This window comes from Pristis pectinata, chromosome 18 (genome assembly GCF_009764475.1).
Source record: "Pristis pectinata isolate sPriPec2 chromosome 18, sPriPec2.1.pri, whole genome shotgun sequence".
NCBI classification, from domain to species: Eukaryota; Metazoa; Chordata; class Chondrichthyes; order Rhinopristiformes; family Pristidae; genus Pristis; species Pristis pectinata.
The window spans coordinates 44,694,471-44,712,324 of record NC_067422.1 but is presented as its reverse complement, the minus strand read 5'-3'; the positions used below and the strand labels follow the sequence as shown (position 1 = coordinate 44,712,324).

Here is a 17,854-nt window from a genome sequence, read left to right as displayed (position 1 = left end):
CGTGGAAGGAAGTAAATCGGTCAGAGTTCCAATATAATAAATCACAATTCATTCACAGAGTATTCTACTCCAATCATAATTACATTTGACCTGTTAAATTCAATGGGAACCCATCAGCAGTCAGAGAGAACATAGAACATGGATTGTACAGCGCAGGAACAGGCCTTCCGGCCCACGATGTTGTTCCAAGCTAATTAATTTAGTGATCATATGCCCAACTAAATTAATCCCTTCTGTCTACACATTGCCTGTATCCCTCTATTTCCCGCTCATTCATGAACCCAAGAGCCTCTAAAATGCAGACAATGTGTTTGTCTCCAGCACCACCCCTGGAAGCACATTCCAGGCACCCACCATTCGCTGTTTAAAAAAATTGCCCCGCTCTTCTCCAATGAACTTATCCCTCTGGCCTTCATTGCATGCCCTCTGGTAATAGAATATTTCAGCCCTGGGGAAAAGATACCGGTTGTCGACTCTACATATGCCTCTTTTAATTTTATAAATCTCCGTCAGATATCCCCTCAGCCTCCGCCGCTCTAAATGAAACAACCCAAGTTTATCCAACGCTCTTTCGAGCACGTCCTCTAATCTGGGTAGCATCCTGGTAAACATCTTCCGCACCCTCTCCAAATACTTCACATCCTTCCTGTGATGGGGCGACCAGAATTGAATGCAGATGCGGCCCAACTTGAATTTTATAAAACCGCAACATGATTTTTCGACTCTTGAACTCAAGTCCTCGATTAATAAATGCAGGAATGCCATACGCCTTCTTTATCACCATATCAATCTGTGCAGCCACTTTCGAGCAGCTATGAACTTGCACACCAAGATTCCGCGAAACATCAGCACTCGTCAGGGTCTTGCCTTTAGCAGTGTATTGTCCCTTTACATTTGACTTCTAAAAATGCAACACCTCATACTTGGTCGGTTTAAACTTCATCTGCCATTTCTCCGCCCATATCCGCAACTGGTGTACATTTTGTTGTTTCACTTGGCAATCATCTGGGCTATCCACAACACCACCAGTCTTTGTATCGTCTGCAATCTTACTAACCAACCCATTCACATTTGCATCCAGCTCATTTATATATCCCACAAGCACAGGGGTCCCAGTGCGGCTCCCCGTGGAACAGCTCTAGTCGCAGACCTCCTGTCAGAATAAATACCATCGACCTCTACCCTCTGTCTTCTGTGAGCAAGCGTATTCTGTATCCAAAGAGCAAATTAATCGTCGGTCCCATTCATCTTAATCTTCTGGATGAACCTCCCATGAGGGACCTTGTCAGACGCTTTACTAAAATTCAGGTAGACAAAATCCATAGCTCTACTTTCACGAATCACCTTCGTCACTTTCACGAAAAACTCAATGAAGTTGGTAAGACAAGACTTGCCCGCACAAAGCCATGCTGTTTGTCACAAATTAGCCATAGTTTTCTAAATGATCATAATTTTTACCCGATCAATCCTCTCTCATAACTTCCCTACAACTGAGGTGAGATTCACAACTCTAAAGTTTACAGGACTATCCCAATTCCCCATCTTGAATAACGGACAACATGGAACCTCTCCCAATCCACCGTCCTGTATTCCTCTGTGCCCATTTCCTCCGTGATACTCTATTCGCTTATCCTCTTCTGCACACTTCCCGTACCCTGCACTTGCCACTTTACCACCTCTCTCACCACCATCCAAGCAGCTGACGAGGCAGACGTTCACGTGCACCTGCTACAAACTCCAATATTACACTCTCTGCTCTCAACGTGGCTTCCACCACCTCTGGGAGTCCAACCGGAGCTGCGCCCAGTCGTCAATGACCACCTTGAGAATCCTGTTACACATCATTTGAACCCAACTCCCCTTGATGATAGCAACGTTTTGCACTGGTCCGCCGAGACCAAACGCAAACGAGAAAATCAGCTCCTGATGCGGCACTTGGTTGGCCTGCCATCCAACCATATGACCACTGACATTTTAAACCAGTGAACAAGCACCCCCTGTGTTCCTTTCATACTGCTACCTGTCGACTCAGGTTCTCTCGCCCTTTGTTAACCTTTCCCAATTCCTCCGTTACCGAAATCCGTAACACCCCCCTCCTCCAACTGGTACCAACTGTCCATCAAACGCACAACTGTCAACCTGAGTTTATTATTCTTTGGCCTACCCTTCATATGACCTCCCACCTCGTTGCACCTCTCTAACCCTTATCTGCTTCCATGAAGGCTCTCCAGCCCCTGTTTCTCTCCCTCACTCCAATCCACCTGTCTAAACCTTTTGTTCTCTTAGTCAGAATCTCACAGAGTTTTACAGCACGTAAACAGGACCCTCGGCTCAACTAGTCTACGTCGAACAATCTGCCCACCTTTGCTACCTTTGATCCATATTCTTGTAGACGTTTTCCACCCTGTGTCATTTGTACGCTGTAATTGTCAGCGCCTCCGCCAGTTCTTCTAGCAGCACTTCCCAGACCCCCACCACAATGGGGAAAAAGTTGTTCCTCACGTCTGCGTTACTCTACTTTTCTCATCTTAAACCACCGAACTTTTGTGTTGGACTTCTCTGCTCGGTCGAGGTATTGAGTCTAAACGTTGGCAAGTTATGTTTCGGCTGTATAAAACTTCTGTTCGGCTGCATGTGAAACGTCATGTGCAGTTCTGGCCACCACTCTACAAGAAAGATGTGGAGGCATTGGAGTCGAAATGTTTTCTTTCCCCAGGGTGGAAATGTCAAATACTGGCGGAATTAGCTTTAAGATGATGCGAAAAGTTTTTTTTTTGCGAGGCAGATATGTTTTACACGGGGAGTGGTAGGTACCTGGAACGCGTGCCCAGAGGAGGGGGTGAAAGCAGATATTGAATAAACGTGTGTCGGAGTAATGAGACAGGCACATGAACGGGCAGGGTATGACGGGGGAAGACCAAGTGCAGCCCGATGGGATAGTTTAATGTTGTAGTTGTGGTCGGGAAATTCTTCGCAGGCAGTGTTCGTCCCTGTGTCCGGTCAACAACATTCCCTGCACAACAGACGGACCGAATAGTCTGCTAATGAGTTGCGAATGCTACTTGCAGTGGTCATCGAAAGGACGTAGCAAAGCGTTCACAGCATACTTCAACAAGCCGGCGGATGTGACAAAGCTGACAAGTCCAACCATTCACTCTTGCGGATGTGAACTTCTCGTGTAAAATGATGCCGAGCTGTGCAGACTCGCTCAGCCATTGTCACACTTGGGGTCAGTTCTTCCACGAGCCTGATGCGGCAGTGTGGTCGCAACAACAGTCGTGTTTCAATCTGCAGATCGATCTGATCTCCTTTGACAATGTCGGCAGGGTTTATCGGTACATCCCTTCGCCCTTGTGTTTGTCCCCCTGTCAGCCTTTCTCTTCCAATAAATCATTTATTTTATTCTTTTTTTCATATGTACCTGAGACTGTTGAAAATGAAACATTTTTTTTGTTGTTTCGTAGAGTATTTCCATATGTATTTACATTTTCCGAACACGCATGGTCCCGGGAACTGAGTTTTAGGTCATGCTCAGTTTTAGGTCATGCTGACGTGAGCCTGCAGCAGATCAGAGAACAATGGGGCACAGTGCGGTACACATACAGTGAATGAAGCATTAACATACTGGCAGAATTGACGAGTCGGTGAATTTACTTCATGATCCACAACTCCGCCAATTTATGTTCTCTGCAAACCTTTTTACCACCCCCTTCGTTCACATCCAGGTCATTAAAAAAAATCTATATGCATCTTGCAATGGCTATATGCATGTTCCAATGGTTATATGCATCTTCCAATGGCATTTACAAAAAAAAAGACGAAAAATTAGGAACAAAGGGATTCGTTACCAGTGACAGGCTCACAAAGCAAATAAAAATAACACGGTAAGGATACCGACAGAATAAATGTTCCGAGAAGTGTCAAAGTGGATGGGACGTATCCTCAGATCGAACTGGGTGCTGGGACCTTCACTGACCTCGGTCACGATGATGCAAATAACTCAGCTATGGTCGCCTGGTTTGATGTCGGCTAATTACCATCACCCCATTGTCTCAGGTGTTGCTGAAGCACAGAAGAACGACTCATGGTCGTTTTACTATGCAACCCATGTCTTTTGAACAGCCAGCGAGCTGCAATGGACCAGAGACAGCCAACAGTGCTGTGGATAGTACTGCTCAGAACACTGTCCTTTATAATTTAAACATTGTGTTTGCAATTTACACTGAGAACTGAACACTGGTTCTTGTTTGATTTAATGTCAGTTACATTCACATAATTCGATAGCTACTGAATTCCTCTCAAAGGGACACTGAATATGAAGGGATATCGGACATTTACTGTTCAGAATGAAGCACGTGGTCAGCCTATAACAGTGAAAATGAGCAGCGGGTCATCGCGAATACAAAGGGTGAAGGGACTGCCGGGTTTGATTAAAGAAGGAACAGGAGAGACAAAGAATGACCACGAAGTATCACTGGCAGATAGAATTCTGGAAAATGTCAAAGCAATTACAGGAATATTCAGAGGAGGATAGTCTCCAGGAGAAAATGCAGGATCTAGGTGGAACGACAGGGACAAACGTGAAGCCAGAGGACGTGGCAAGATCTTCATTTGATACATTTATCTGTATTCTCGAAGGGGAAAAGGTGAAACGACCATGGCTCCTTCAACGCGCTATCCACCGGTGTCGCCGCTTTCAGCCTGCTAGGTGCGTGCATCTGAGCTCCCGCTATGCATCAACACTACACAGATTATTGCCATTCACTGTGCACGTCTTACTGTTATGTGACTTCCAAATATGCATTTCCTCGCACTCGTCTGCATTAAATTCCAGTTGCCACCGCTCCGCCCACATTGTCAGACATTCTGTGTCCCGCTGCATCATCAGAGTAATTACTTCGCAAACTGTGACTCCACTAATTTTCATTTATTCTGCATGTTAACTCATCCTTTCACCCGCATTTTCACTCACGTCATCCATACGTCTTAAAGTAATCGATGTCACCAGAACTATCTCCGTACCGTTACACTCCCTGAATGCCCAGATATCTCTCCATCTGTGCTGAGAATGTACAGTCTGAGAACGTCTCTCTTTCCCTCTCTCTCTATTTCTTACACACACAGACACACAGACAGACAGACAGACAGACAGACACGCACACACACACACACACACACACACACACACACACACAGACACACACACACATACATACATGCATACACAGTTGGACAGACACACACCACACACACACGGTGCTTGGCCTTGGCTGAAACTAGCAGAACTTAACCGAAGAATTCCTCTTGCCCTCCGATAATCCCGCTGACCTTTCCCACAATAACAGTCCCACACGATCTGAGTAGTCTCTTAAAAGCGATTCTGCACGAAAATATCTGAAAATTACAAAGGGTTGAATTTCGGATGCTTTGTTTTTCATTCTCTGTCCTTTAACCAGAGGAGAACATTGGTCCGGGACAGAAACAGGAGCACTCGAGCGTTTTCTAGGTGCTCCCATGGGTGTGAGGAGGGGGTAGGATTGATATCAGGTTAGGAAGCATTGGGAAGGGGCCTGGTAGGCTCAGCCACATTTTTTGTAATGCAAAGAGACTCGTGGACGTGAGATGATCTTTAACCATCAGTATTCTCATGGAATTACGGCGTGATTGCAATCTCAGAAATGTGGCTGTGAAGGGTTGGACTGTCAGATTAATTATCCTGGGTATAGAAGTTTCAGTACTCACATGGGAAGGTTCAAAACACACAAGTATTGAGTTTAAGGGGCACTTGGGCAGACGTTTTAATTGGCAAGCTGCAGGAAGGTGCACTCCTGATTCAGGAAAAAAGTATGAGACTATGTGGAGAAAACAGTTTGGGATGGGTGCTGTCGGCTGCTGGGCCAGTTCCTATTCTGTGTAACTCCGTGGCTCTGTGATTCTGCACCTCTGCTTTTACCACACTTTCAAGATGAGAGTTCCAACAAATTTCTATTCTTTGAGGGGGAAAATCTCATATTATCTCTGCCTTGAGTGGACAACTTCTTACAGTACCTGGTACTCAAGATGAGGTCTTCTGTGAATCAGGCGTCAGGATACTCAGCTCCCTCTGTCTCTCAGAGCTTGCAGCCTTTCACCATTTCGATAATATAATAATTGTTCTTCCGCCAATATAGACAAATTCGTTTCCTTGATAATCCTCCATTTTCCTCATCAGTTTCCACTCAAACTATGAATATAATGTTGTACCTCCTGATCATATTCACAGCTTACCCATCTGTGTGCAGTCAACATATTTCTCACACCTACACTGGCATGCAAAAGTTTCGGCACGACTGTTCAAAATTACTGTTTCTGTGAATAGTTAAGCGAGTAAAAGATGACCTGATATCCAAAAGGCAGAAAGTTAAAGATGACACATATTTTTAATATTTTTAATAAGATTACTTTTTTATTTCCATCTTTTACAGTTTCAAAATAACACAAAAGGAAAAGGGCTCGAAGCAAAAGTTTGGGCACCCTGCATGGTCAGTACTCAGTAGCACATCCTTTGTCAAGGATCAAAGCTTGTAAAAGCTTTCTGTTGCCAGCTAAGAGTCTTTCAATTCTTATTTGGGAGATTTTTGCCCATTATTCCTTGCAAAAGGCTTCTAGTTCTGAGAGATTCTTGGGTCGTCTTGCATGCACTGTTTTTTTGAGGTCTATCTGCATATTTTCGATAATGTTTGGGTCAGGGGACAGAGAGGGCCTTGGCAAAATCTTCGTCTTGTGCCTCTTGAGGTAATCCAGTGTGGATTTTGAGGTGTGTTTCGGATCTTTATCCTCTTGTAGAAGCCCTCCTCTTTTCATCTTCGGCTTTTTTACAGACTGTGTGATGCTTGCTTCCAGAATTTGCTGGTATTTAACTTTATTCACTCTTCCCTCTGCAAGTGAAATGGTTCCCGTGCGACTGGCTGCAACACAAGCCCAAATAATGATTGATCCACCTACGTGCTTAAGAGTTGGAGGAGTGTTCTTTTCATGAAATTCTGAACCCTTTTTTCTCCAAACCTTCCTGCGTCCTCACCACAAAATTCAGCGTCAGAAGTTTTCACAGGAACATCTAAACAAGCCTTATGTATTTTGTTATAAAGTCCTGTGGACTGATGAAGTTAAAATAGAACTTCTTGGCCACAATGAGCAAAGGTATGTTTGGAGAAAAAAGGATGCAGAATTTCATTAAAAGAACACCTCTCCAACTGTTAATCGCGGGGGTGGATCAATCATGCTTTGGAATTGTCTTGCAGCCAGTGGCACGGGGAAAAATTCACTGGTAGAGGGAATAATGAATTCAATTAAATACCAGCAAATTCTGGAAGCAAACATCACACCATCTGTAAAAAAACCGAAGGTGAAAAGAGGATCGCTTCTACAACAGGATAACTACCTTAAACACACCTCAAAATCCACAAGGACTACCTCAGGAGGCACAAGCTGAAGATTTTGCCAAGACCCTCACAGTCCCCTGACCCAAACATCATCGAACATCTGCGGATAGACCTCAAAAAGGCAGTGTATGCAAGACAGCCGAGGAATGTCACAGAACGAGAAGCCTTTGCAAGGAAGAATGGGAAAAATCTCCCAAATAAGAATTGAAAGACTCTTAGCTGGCAACATAAAGCGTTTACAAGCTGTGATACCTGCCCAAGAAGGTCTTACTAAGTACTGACCATGCAGGGTGCCCAAACGTTTGCTTCGGGCCCTTTTCCTTGTTTATTATTTTGAAACTGTAAAAGATAGAAATAAAAAAAGTATCTTGCTTAAAATATTAAAGAAATGTATCATCTTTAATTTTATGCCTTTTGGAAATCAGGTCATCTTTTACTCACCTAGCTGTTCACAGTGACAGAAATTTTGACCAGGGGTGACCAAACATATGCATACCACTGTACTCTTGGTGCATTGATCCAGGTCATTTCTTTTCAATGTGACGAATTCAGGCCCAGTACTGATCCCCACATTTTTTTATTGGTATTGTAATTCCTTTATTATTGTCAGAGAGCTGTGAACGGAGCCTCGTCAACCACGGTAAAAGCGCCCCCCACTGCCTTCGTTTACACTTCCGCCTGCCCCGGGTAAGCAGACAACATAATCAAGGACTGCTCGCATGGTGGGCATTCTCTCTCCTCCAGCTCCCATGACGTGAGATTCGTCTCAGGCAAAAGTGTGATTCCATTTCCTTAGTGAGTCTGGCAGAGCAAATGCAGATAGAATTTAATGGGGTACTTTGAGAGGACAGGTAAGGGCAGGACAAACACAGTGATTGGTGGGGCCTGAGGGATTATTGAGCAACAGGCAGTTGAAATCGGTTTCTTCTTAACACATGTGCCGAGACACAGTGAAAACGTTAATTTTACAAACCACTCAGACAGGATATTTCAAAACATACCTGCATCAAAGTAGTACAAAATGGAAATAAAATTAGAATTCTGAATATAGTGTCACAGCTGAGGGGAAGGTGTGGTGCAGGTGGTCAGTAAGGTGTCGGTTGAGCTGAAAATTTCATTTTTAGCCAATGACAGGTCTGTTCAAGGGTCTTATTATAGTTGGATAGAAGCTGTCGTTGAGCCTGGTGGTGCGTGTTTTCAAGCTATTGTATATTTTCTCCGATGGAAGGGGTTGAAGAGGACCTTTCCGCACGTCCAAACGTCCCTGAAGTGACAGCACAGGTAGGTTAGTTCGAGAGGAAAACAGACTTCATTGGCCGCTGCAGACAGTACTAGAGCAGGGAGAATGTGGTATAACGTTATAAAATATTTTTAAGGTCCCAGGAAGAGAACGCGCTTGATCTCTGGTCGCCATGTTGCACCAATTAAGAAAATGCACAGTCGGGTTTGCAAATCAGTTTGCTCAGGCTATTGCATGGAATGGAGCATTTGGGTGTAAAGATAGGTTGGATTTGTTCTGCAGGAAAATTTCTTCCAGCTAATAGCAAAGGGTAGGAGGTTTATAGGGGATGCAATATGATCAGTTTCACCAGAAACGTGTTTGAAATGTGTAATTCACTGCCTGAAGAGGTGAGGAGGCCAAGTGCTCTGAGAACGTTGACGACGTATGTGGAGGCCTGTGACCAGTGGTGTGCTGCATGAATCGGTGTTGGGTCCGTTGTTGTTCATCATCTATATTAATAATTTAAATGATAATGTGGTAAACTGCATCAGCAAATTTGCTGATGACACCAAGGTTGGGGGCATAGCGGACAGCGAGGAAGACTATCAGCGCTTATCTCGTGATCTTGCCCAGCTCGGAAATGGGCCGAAAAGTAACAGATGGAATTCAATGCAGACAAGTGTGAGTTGTTGTACTTTGGGAGGACATGGCAGTGCAGGATTTACACAGTGAACGGTGGTGCTCAGAAGTATAGGTGGAACCGAGGGACCTGCGAATACAGGTCCATAGTTCTTTGAAAGTGGTGTCACGGACAGATAGGGTGGTAAAGAGCTCTTTCGTCACTTCGTCGTTCATAAGTCAGGGCGTTCTCAGGAGTTGGGATGTTATGTTGAAGTTGTACAAGACGTTGGTGAGGCCTAATTTAGAGTATTGTGTGCAGTTCTGGTCAGCAAACTACAGGAAATATATCAATCAACTTGAAAGAGGGAAGGGAAAACTCACGAAGATTTTGCCAGGACTTGAGGACCTGAATTACAGGGTAAGTCTGAATATATTAGCAGTTTATTTCCTGGAGACCTCGAGAATAAGGGAAGATCTGATCGAAGTGTACAAAATTGTAAGCGATATAGACAGAGTGAATGCATGCAGGCCATGTCTTCGCAGCTTGGGTGAGACTACAACTGGAGACATCAGTTTCGAGTGAAAGGTGAAATTATGAGAATCTGGGGTGGGGGATTTATGCACAGAGGGTGGTGCGAGTGTGGATCGAACTGCCAGCGAAAGTGGCAGATGCGGTTCAATCGTAACAATACAGAAACTTAGATAGACACATGGATGGGAGGGGCTTAAAGTGATATGGTCCGGGTGCAGGTAGATGGGACTTGCCAGAACATCAGGTCATCAGAAACTAGTTCAGCAGAAGGGCCTGTTCCTATGTTGTAGTAATCTGTCACTCTAACAGTATCGAGAGGAGCACTGGAACTCCCAGTACAACGAAGGCTACGGACAAGGTGTGGGTGAGTGTAATTTCTGTGCACCGGTGGTCCGCGTAGATCCGGTGGATTGAAGCGTCGTTCATATTCAGTGACTAAGATCATCACTCACATTATGTGTTGAATAACATCTGCACGGTACCTTTAAGAGGGGAATTTCTGGAGGGCTCACTGGAACCAGAGGGACGTTGACTTGTTGATTGAAACCAGTCCCATCCCCGAGGGTCCCGTTGGAATGAACGAGGCCGTGGGCGGCGGACTCTGGGCCTGCAGCTGATCGGTACATTCACTGAGTGCGGGTTAACCAGTGCTGGCAGATAGAGGGCGAGTAGGCTCCGCAGCTTCACTCACTCGGGAGGTTTGGGTTGCTGTGTTGGACGGACTGCGGCCTCTGGATTTGGTCTTTGCTGCGATATGTTCAGCACAGCCGCCCTCTCTCCTTCTCCCCACGGATAAATGCTGGCTGTCTCCTCAGTTCCGCAAAGCCTGCGGGTTTGCGGTAATTTCAGCTGCGAGTGTATGCTGAGAGGTTGCTGCTTTGACGAGGCGAGTGCGGATGTGCCATCGTGTTTCAATTCACTGGACGATCTGCCAGGTTTGGAGATTCCCGGCCCGCAGTTTTCCGGGGTTGGCAGGCTGACTATAATTCAGCGGCACTGGCTTTTTCCCTGGCGAGTGTCCGTTCCCTTCCCGGTGGGTTTCTAACCTCCTCACCGGGAAAACATTGAGGTGCTGGAGACCGCCCTATCGGGACACCGTGACCTTATTAACCGCCTGTTCCATTTAGGGACGTAACTTGGAATTTGTCCCGTTCTGTGTCGGGGCTTTCCCGTTGTTTCTTTCCATCCTATGGTGTGAAGCGTGGATGCATGGCGGACTGTGACACAGTGTCCGGTTGTGGCCATTCACTTTGCCCCGAATGCGCTCCAAATATGTCGTCAGGGCATTTCTATATGAAACAGTGGTGGAGGAAGCAGGTGAGGTGTTTCCAGGAATCAGAGCTAGGAACAGGGTGTGTGTCACTCCGATACCGGGACCACACTTCTCCGCGCAGCAACTCACCGTCTGCCATTGCCCCTCCCGCTGTGTGGCCCGAGGACGGGCGGCTCCTGATCGCTATTTCTAGGGATCTGGCTCTTCGTCCTGTTAACCTGAGCACGGTGCATGTGAAGGATGGGTCCGGAGCCGAGCGCTGTTCCACCGCCGTCTCCGCAGACACTTGTGGTCTTCCAGTTTGCTCTCACCGAGTGTGGCGACACTCAGCGGGGAAGTCTGCTGTCTCCTGTAGCTTGATGGAGAGAAGGTGGTGTATGAAACCGATGTGTTGGGGAAGTTGGAGACCATGGATGGAACTTTGGGATCGGTGAGCCGGGACGGTCCTTTCAGGTGAGTGTGGGAACACCTATATCCGAGAGATGAGGTGAGGAGTGGGATTGTGCAGCCGTGTCGGTTCGCCTGAAGGCTCCATGTGCAGTGCAGTTACAATGGAAGCCAGGAGTGCGAGCTCCAGGTGACGCCCCATGTTTACACCATTGCTACGCCACTACCTGCCACTGAGGCCGGCCTCCTGCTTTTCGAGCTGAGAATAGCGAGAGGCATTGAGTGCTCGCTGGTGCCTGGTGTCCAACTGCAGGCTCCCTGCCAATAGTTGCCGTCTTCCATATTTCTTTCTGCAGATGGCAGCCACCGGAGCTGGTATGTGGCCGGTGACTACCCGAAACTGAGTGTCCTGCGGGACCCCGTGTTCGTGGATATTCATGTCCTAAACCGCAAAGACCCGTACCTCGTTCTGGTTCTCAATGAGTGCTCGGCGACCACCTAGCCCGAGCCGTATTCGGGGCTGCACTGGGACCTCCTGGTGCACGGGTGATTGGCAGGAACCGTGGGTATTGTGCGGGAAGGGGGCCGCCGTGACGCTCCACTAGGTGCCTTTCCCCATTGACCCGCCCTCTTTCTGTGTTCCAGGTGCCCGTTTGCTGGAGACAACTACACAACTCATCTGGTCCGGGTGGGCTCCACTTCCCATCTGCGCTTGCGAACGCACCAGGAGGGGGTTGCGGTCAGCACATCCTTTTTCTGGGACCGGATGTCGGCAAGGCTTCTGAGCGGGGAGGTGAGTTTCCTGCGGTATGTCTCCGGCGCTCACTGCTCTGTTTCCCGCGTGTTGGTGAAGGGGACGACCCTTGTTCCCCAGGGAGCGGAGAAGCATTGATCTCCATCCTGGATCCGATACACTGACCATCGCCCTCTCTCCCTTCTCAGGTTTACTTCCACTGCAGGGCTGAAGTTTGCTCTCCCTCCGCCCGAGAGAACTGAACGGCTCACTGCAGCCTCAGGAAGTAACCGGTCTTGAAGTTTCAGCAGGTGGCAGAGGCTGAATCGGTCACGTTTATTGCTCGTCCCGATTTGCAGTCGAACGTGATGAACTGCTCCACGTCGCTTAGTGTCTGTGTTTCGTGCGCTATTGAGGGATAGTGAAGATTTCAAACCAAGTGACGGAGGAACAGCGATATTTCCAAGATGGGATAATGACCAAGTGAGTCACAAGTCCTGGTCTTCAGTAGTAGAGGTTTTGAGGTGCTGTTGAGAGCACCACGGGCAAGTATTTACTGTTGCTGATACTGCGGACAGCGAGGTGTTGTCGGTGGGAGAGTGTTTGCAGCGCGGAAGCGACTGCCAGTGACGCCGAGAGCCTTGCCTTAGATGCGGATCTGTTAGCTGCTGTTATCAGCCGGGAAAGCTGAGCCCTCACATGGCCTGGTCGAAGCTGGAAGGACTTTACTATCATGAGAGGCGTTCTAGCAGGATTCTCCCAACCTCCAGCCGGTTTGTGGCGGTGGTTCGTTCAGTGGTGGCACCACCTCCCTCTCACGCCCACCCCCTCAGATATTCTTGGTGGGAGAACTGTGTGATGGCATGTTGTCTGGTGGGAACTGCTCCCAGGTGGGAATTGCTCGTCGACAATCTGTGCTGCAGTCGCGCTGAAGACTCCCGCCAGAACGACCGTGGTCCAACCAACCATTACAAAAAGCGCGACGAACAGCGGTCTGAGATATTGCTGACGGCTGCTGGGCCCATTACTCTGCTGGAAAACAAGGAGCGTTTGTCTGCTGGACTCCACCAGAGCGAGGAAAGTGAAGCAGGTCCCTGCAACTGGCGTGTTCTCTGAACCGCTCTAGCCCCTTGGCGTCTTCCCTGCTTTCTGTAAGAAAAATCCAACCTGTTCCCTTCCGCCAACACTCATGTACCTGGCAGAACTTGCTGTTCCACTCTTCCGATTCCTCCTGTTTCCGACGAACTGGAAGGATGGCCATGGGGACTCGCAGCGACGCCTGTAATTCCATTGGCTGCATGGAACAGTCCCTGTTACAAACCTACCATGGCGCCCTCCCCAACTCTTTTTCCTTGATCCATTGACCAATCCATTGGTGTTGCTTCTTGCACTCTTGCGTCCCTTTCGAATTCCATGACATTTTCCGATTTCCACTCTGCCCTCAAATTCACCTGGACTATCTCTGACGTTTCTCTTCCTTATGGTTTTTGTCGCCATCTCGGAAAAAAATTCACTCAGATCTCCTGAAACGACGGCCTCTCACAACAGCGATTACACTTCCCATCCGTCCCCTCCGGATGCTAAACCACTGTTTTCTCCTTCAATTCTGCTCTCAACGTAATGTGTTCCATTCTATGTCCTCTGGAATGCCCTACTTCACGGAACGTGGCTTCACCTCATGCTTGTCAACGGAGTCATCACTTTTCCCCCAGGTGATCTCAATCCCCTCCCGAGAATAGCGTTGCCCGAGTCCGGTATGACTCCTCATCTGGAATTTGAAGCTTCGCCATTTCTGCCAATGGAATACGATACCATGTATAGCCGCAGCTTTCAACCCTTCCGCCATGCCTTTTGGTTTTCCCGCAAGGAGCATTCTGCGTATCGCTCCATTCCCTGAAACCGCAGGAGGTGGAAGCTTGTGCTTGTACTTCCTCCCTCTCCTCCCTCCTGGGACTACCCTTCACTTCTACACTGGCCTTCGTAACTCTGTGTTTCGTCCTGATACGGAGCCTTGACCTGCTGAGTTCTTCCAGTCGCTTATTTTTCATTGCTTGGACCATGTCTTGTCTCCACAGGTGCTTCTGCTAATTCTCTATTCTGTATCCTTCCCGGAGTGGCGGCCGGGAGAGCGCTGCTCTCTGCGGCCCTGTTGGTCGGCATTGTGGCTTTGTTGAAACTGGAGGCGAATGTCAGGGCGGGCTCAGATGACAGATCCCCGGTGTGTGTTGGAGAATAAACTGCTGTTATCCCTGAGGCCAGCATTTCAATGGCTCTTTATTCACGTCCAGTTCGCTCAAATTTCTGGCGGTTAATTGAGTTACTCAGGATTTGGAATACTTGGCAGCGTCTGCCACCTGACGCCATCAACACGCTGGCTCAGTCCGCCTCAAATTCCAGCTGGCGTTCCCCTCCTGTGTTTTAGGGCTCCAGGACTCTGATTTGTCTCTCATCCCTGAATTTGAACAGTTTGTCGGAGATTTAACAAGGCCCTCGTCATTATGTTGAACTATTTGTTCGCGAATCGCTAAACTCGTTAACCCTCTGAGCTGAGTTGTCGGATCGTTGTCCAGATAGTCTGAAGGTGATTCGGTTCGACCGACTGGACTGCAGTTTCTATCGCCGCCGAGCGCAGGGATCCCGATATGCACACAACCTGCTCTTTATCGTCGTCCCACACTGTTGTGGGCAATTGTTCGGCCCCATGATTCGAATCACAGGCTCTGCTCGGCAGCGTCTTCTGCAACACGATTAGTAATGCTGAACGATGGCGAAATGCTGGGAACAATGAGTCGGCCGCGCAGCACATGTAGAAATAGAAAATGGGTGAATATTTCAGTTGGAGGACCCCGAAGGTCTTTGAACTGTTTTCTCCAGCATTTCGCACTTTCAGATTTCCAGCTGTTACAACTTTCATTCTCCGGTGTGCATAGCTGGGAGGTTGAAGTGATTTCTTTCCCCTTTGAGGTTTTGAGGGAACTTGAGTCCTTCTTTAAATCATGGATCTCCAGAAATAGAATCTGAACTCCTCCTTTGGGAAGGACAAGGAACAGCGGCACAAGGGAACCGAAAGATAACATTTTTTAAAGCAGAAGACGAGTCCATAACGGGTATGCTGGAAGTGGGGCCAATGTAGTCAGTCAGTCAATTGCAAGAGCTGGATAGTTAATACAAGAGCATGCTTGTGGGGAACCCCATATTTTTAGTTCTTTGAGCTGGCGTGGTCGCTGCGGGCGGAAAAGCTTCCATCCATTTGGGAACAGTTGTGTCATGGTGACTGAATTCCCTTGTGGCACGGGCAATGCTGCAGCTGGCAAAGATCGTAGTCTCCGAGAGCCGCCCTGCGGCAGTGCAGCTCACAAGCGCCTTCTCAGGGGCAATTAGGAATGGGCAAACTAAAGCTAGCTCAGCCTACGCAACCCACGTCCTGGAATAGATTTTAAGAAAGCGCCCCAGTGTGCTGCAGTTAGATGTGAAGAAACTCAGCACTGTGGACGGGGTCAGTTCTGAACGAAGGTGGAGCCGTTCAGATGAAACAAGATCACGAACGGTTTCGACAGCTTTAATACGTTCTTTTCATTTGGGAACGGTTCGAGGGCCAGCGGCAATGTTTGATGCACGTTCAAGGAGGCGAATGGGCGATCCGAGTTCGCACAAGGACTGGGGTTGGTTTGAAGTTCTCTGCCTGAAAGGACGATGGAAATAGAGTTGATCAGCATTTCAATTGATGTGCTGAGTTGTGTCCACAAGACTCTGCAGGTTTTTTTGTGTCGCGAGCAGATGAGTTGCCGTAGTAAGTGGTGATGCATCCGGACAGGATGCTTTCTATGGTGCATTAATATAAAATGGTGAGGGTCGAAGGGGACCTAGCAAATTCATTTAGCCTCCTAAGGAAGTAGAGGCGCTGTTGTTCTTTCCTGGCCATGAGATCTACGTGGCTGGCCCAGGACAGGACAGTCCATTGGTGAGGTTCAATGCGAGGTCATTGAAGATCTCAGCCCTCTGGTCCTCAGCACCATTGATGTAAAGAGCGGTGTGGACACGACTTCCCTCGCTGAAATCAATGAACAGATATTTTGTTTTGTTGACCTTGAGGGAAAGGTTGTTGTCATGACACCATACCACGAGGTTCTCTATCTCCTTCCTGTACTCCGATTAATCGTAAATGGAGATTCGGCCCACTCCAGTGGCATCATAGGCAGACTTGTAGATGGAGTTAGATCAGAATATCGCCACGCAGTCGCACGAGCATGGGGCGTAGAGTAGCCTTGTGGTGCAGCGGCGTTGAGGACAATCGTGGCGGAGGTATTTCTCTGTATCCTTACTGATTGCGATTTGTCGGTCAGGAAGTCAAGGATCAATTTTGCAAAGGAACTTGTTGAGTCGCAGTTCCAGGCGTTTGGAGATGACTTACCTTGGAAATGCAGTATTGAACGCGGAGCTGCAGTCAATAAATAGTCGCCTGGTGCAGGTGTATTATTATTCAGATGCTCGAGAGATAAGTGTAGGACCAGGGAGATGGTGTCGGCCGTCGTCCTGTTCCTGCATGAGGCGATTTACAATGGGTCCAGTTTGCATCGGCGGCTGGAGTCGATGTGTGTCACGATCAACCTCTCGAAGTAAAAGGTGGGATTGCATTGGCCGGGAATCGAACCCGGGCCTCCCGCGTGGCAGGCGAGAATTCTACCACTGAACCACCAATGCAACTGATATGTGACATCCCCGTCGTCTCCATGAACAGCACTACAGTCATCAAACTATTTTTGGCGTTCTTCAGTAATGCGAAACGTTGTCAGGGATAACCTCCCATCGGCAAATCATTGCTGACTTTTCCTGAACGCGTCTCGACGACCTTAATGTAGATTATTCTTGCAGCTCGGATGTTTTCAATCACTTCCTTATCTGTAACCTGAGAGTTAGAGGCCTGTAATTGCCTGGCCTCCCCTTCTGCTCTTCTTTAATAAAGCTCTGATATCTCCTGAACTCCAGATATCTGGCACCTATGCAGTGGTCAGCGAAGATTTTAAAATAAACTTTCTGTTGTGGCACCAGCAAATTCGTCGCCTGCCTCTCACAGTGCCCTGGGATACATCTCAGTGGGTCCTGGGTCTCACGGCTATACCTGGAGGAACACCCAATACATTCTCATTTCCTCGAATCAATGCATAGATTTCCACTTTAGTCCTTGACGGGCTCTACTCTTCCCAGTCCAGATGAAGGATCTCGACCCGAAATGTCGACTGACCGTTTCCCTCCATGATCTGCAGTGTTCCGCCAGCTCTTTGCAGGTGTGCCCCTTCTCTTTTCCTGAATGACATATTGCTGGAATTGGTAATTGGTTTATTATTGTCACATGTGCCGAGGTACAGTGAAAACCTGTCTTACATCCCGTTCACCCATCAGAATTCATCACAACAGTGCATTGAGTTAGTGCAAGCTGGAACAATGACAGAGTGAAGAATAAACTGTGACAATGACAGAGAAAGTGCAGTGCAGTTCGGCAATAAAGTGCAGGGTCATAACGAAGTAGATTGTCGTGGCAAGAGTCCATTTCATCGTATAACGAAATACAAATATAAACTGACACATAGTTTCCTTTAATCTGCAAGGATATTTAGTACCACCTCTTGTACCATGAGTGCCATGCTCTTATATTCTTTGCCTCGGG

General features: G+C 47.7%; 1 non-coding gene across 1 annotated transcript; it reads right to left on the bottom strand.

Annotated features, from left to right (window-relative positions):
• Positions 1-16,819: 16,819 nt before the first annotated feature.
• Positions 16,820-16,890, bottom strand: trnag-gcc (transfer RNA glycine (anticodon GCC)). Its single transcript has one exon. It is a non-coding gene; the product is annotated as a tRNA-Gly (tRNA).
• Between the last annotated feature and the right edge of the window lie 964 nt (positions 16,891-17,854).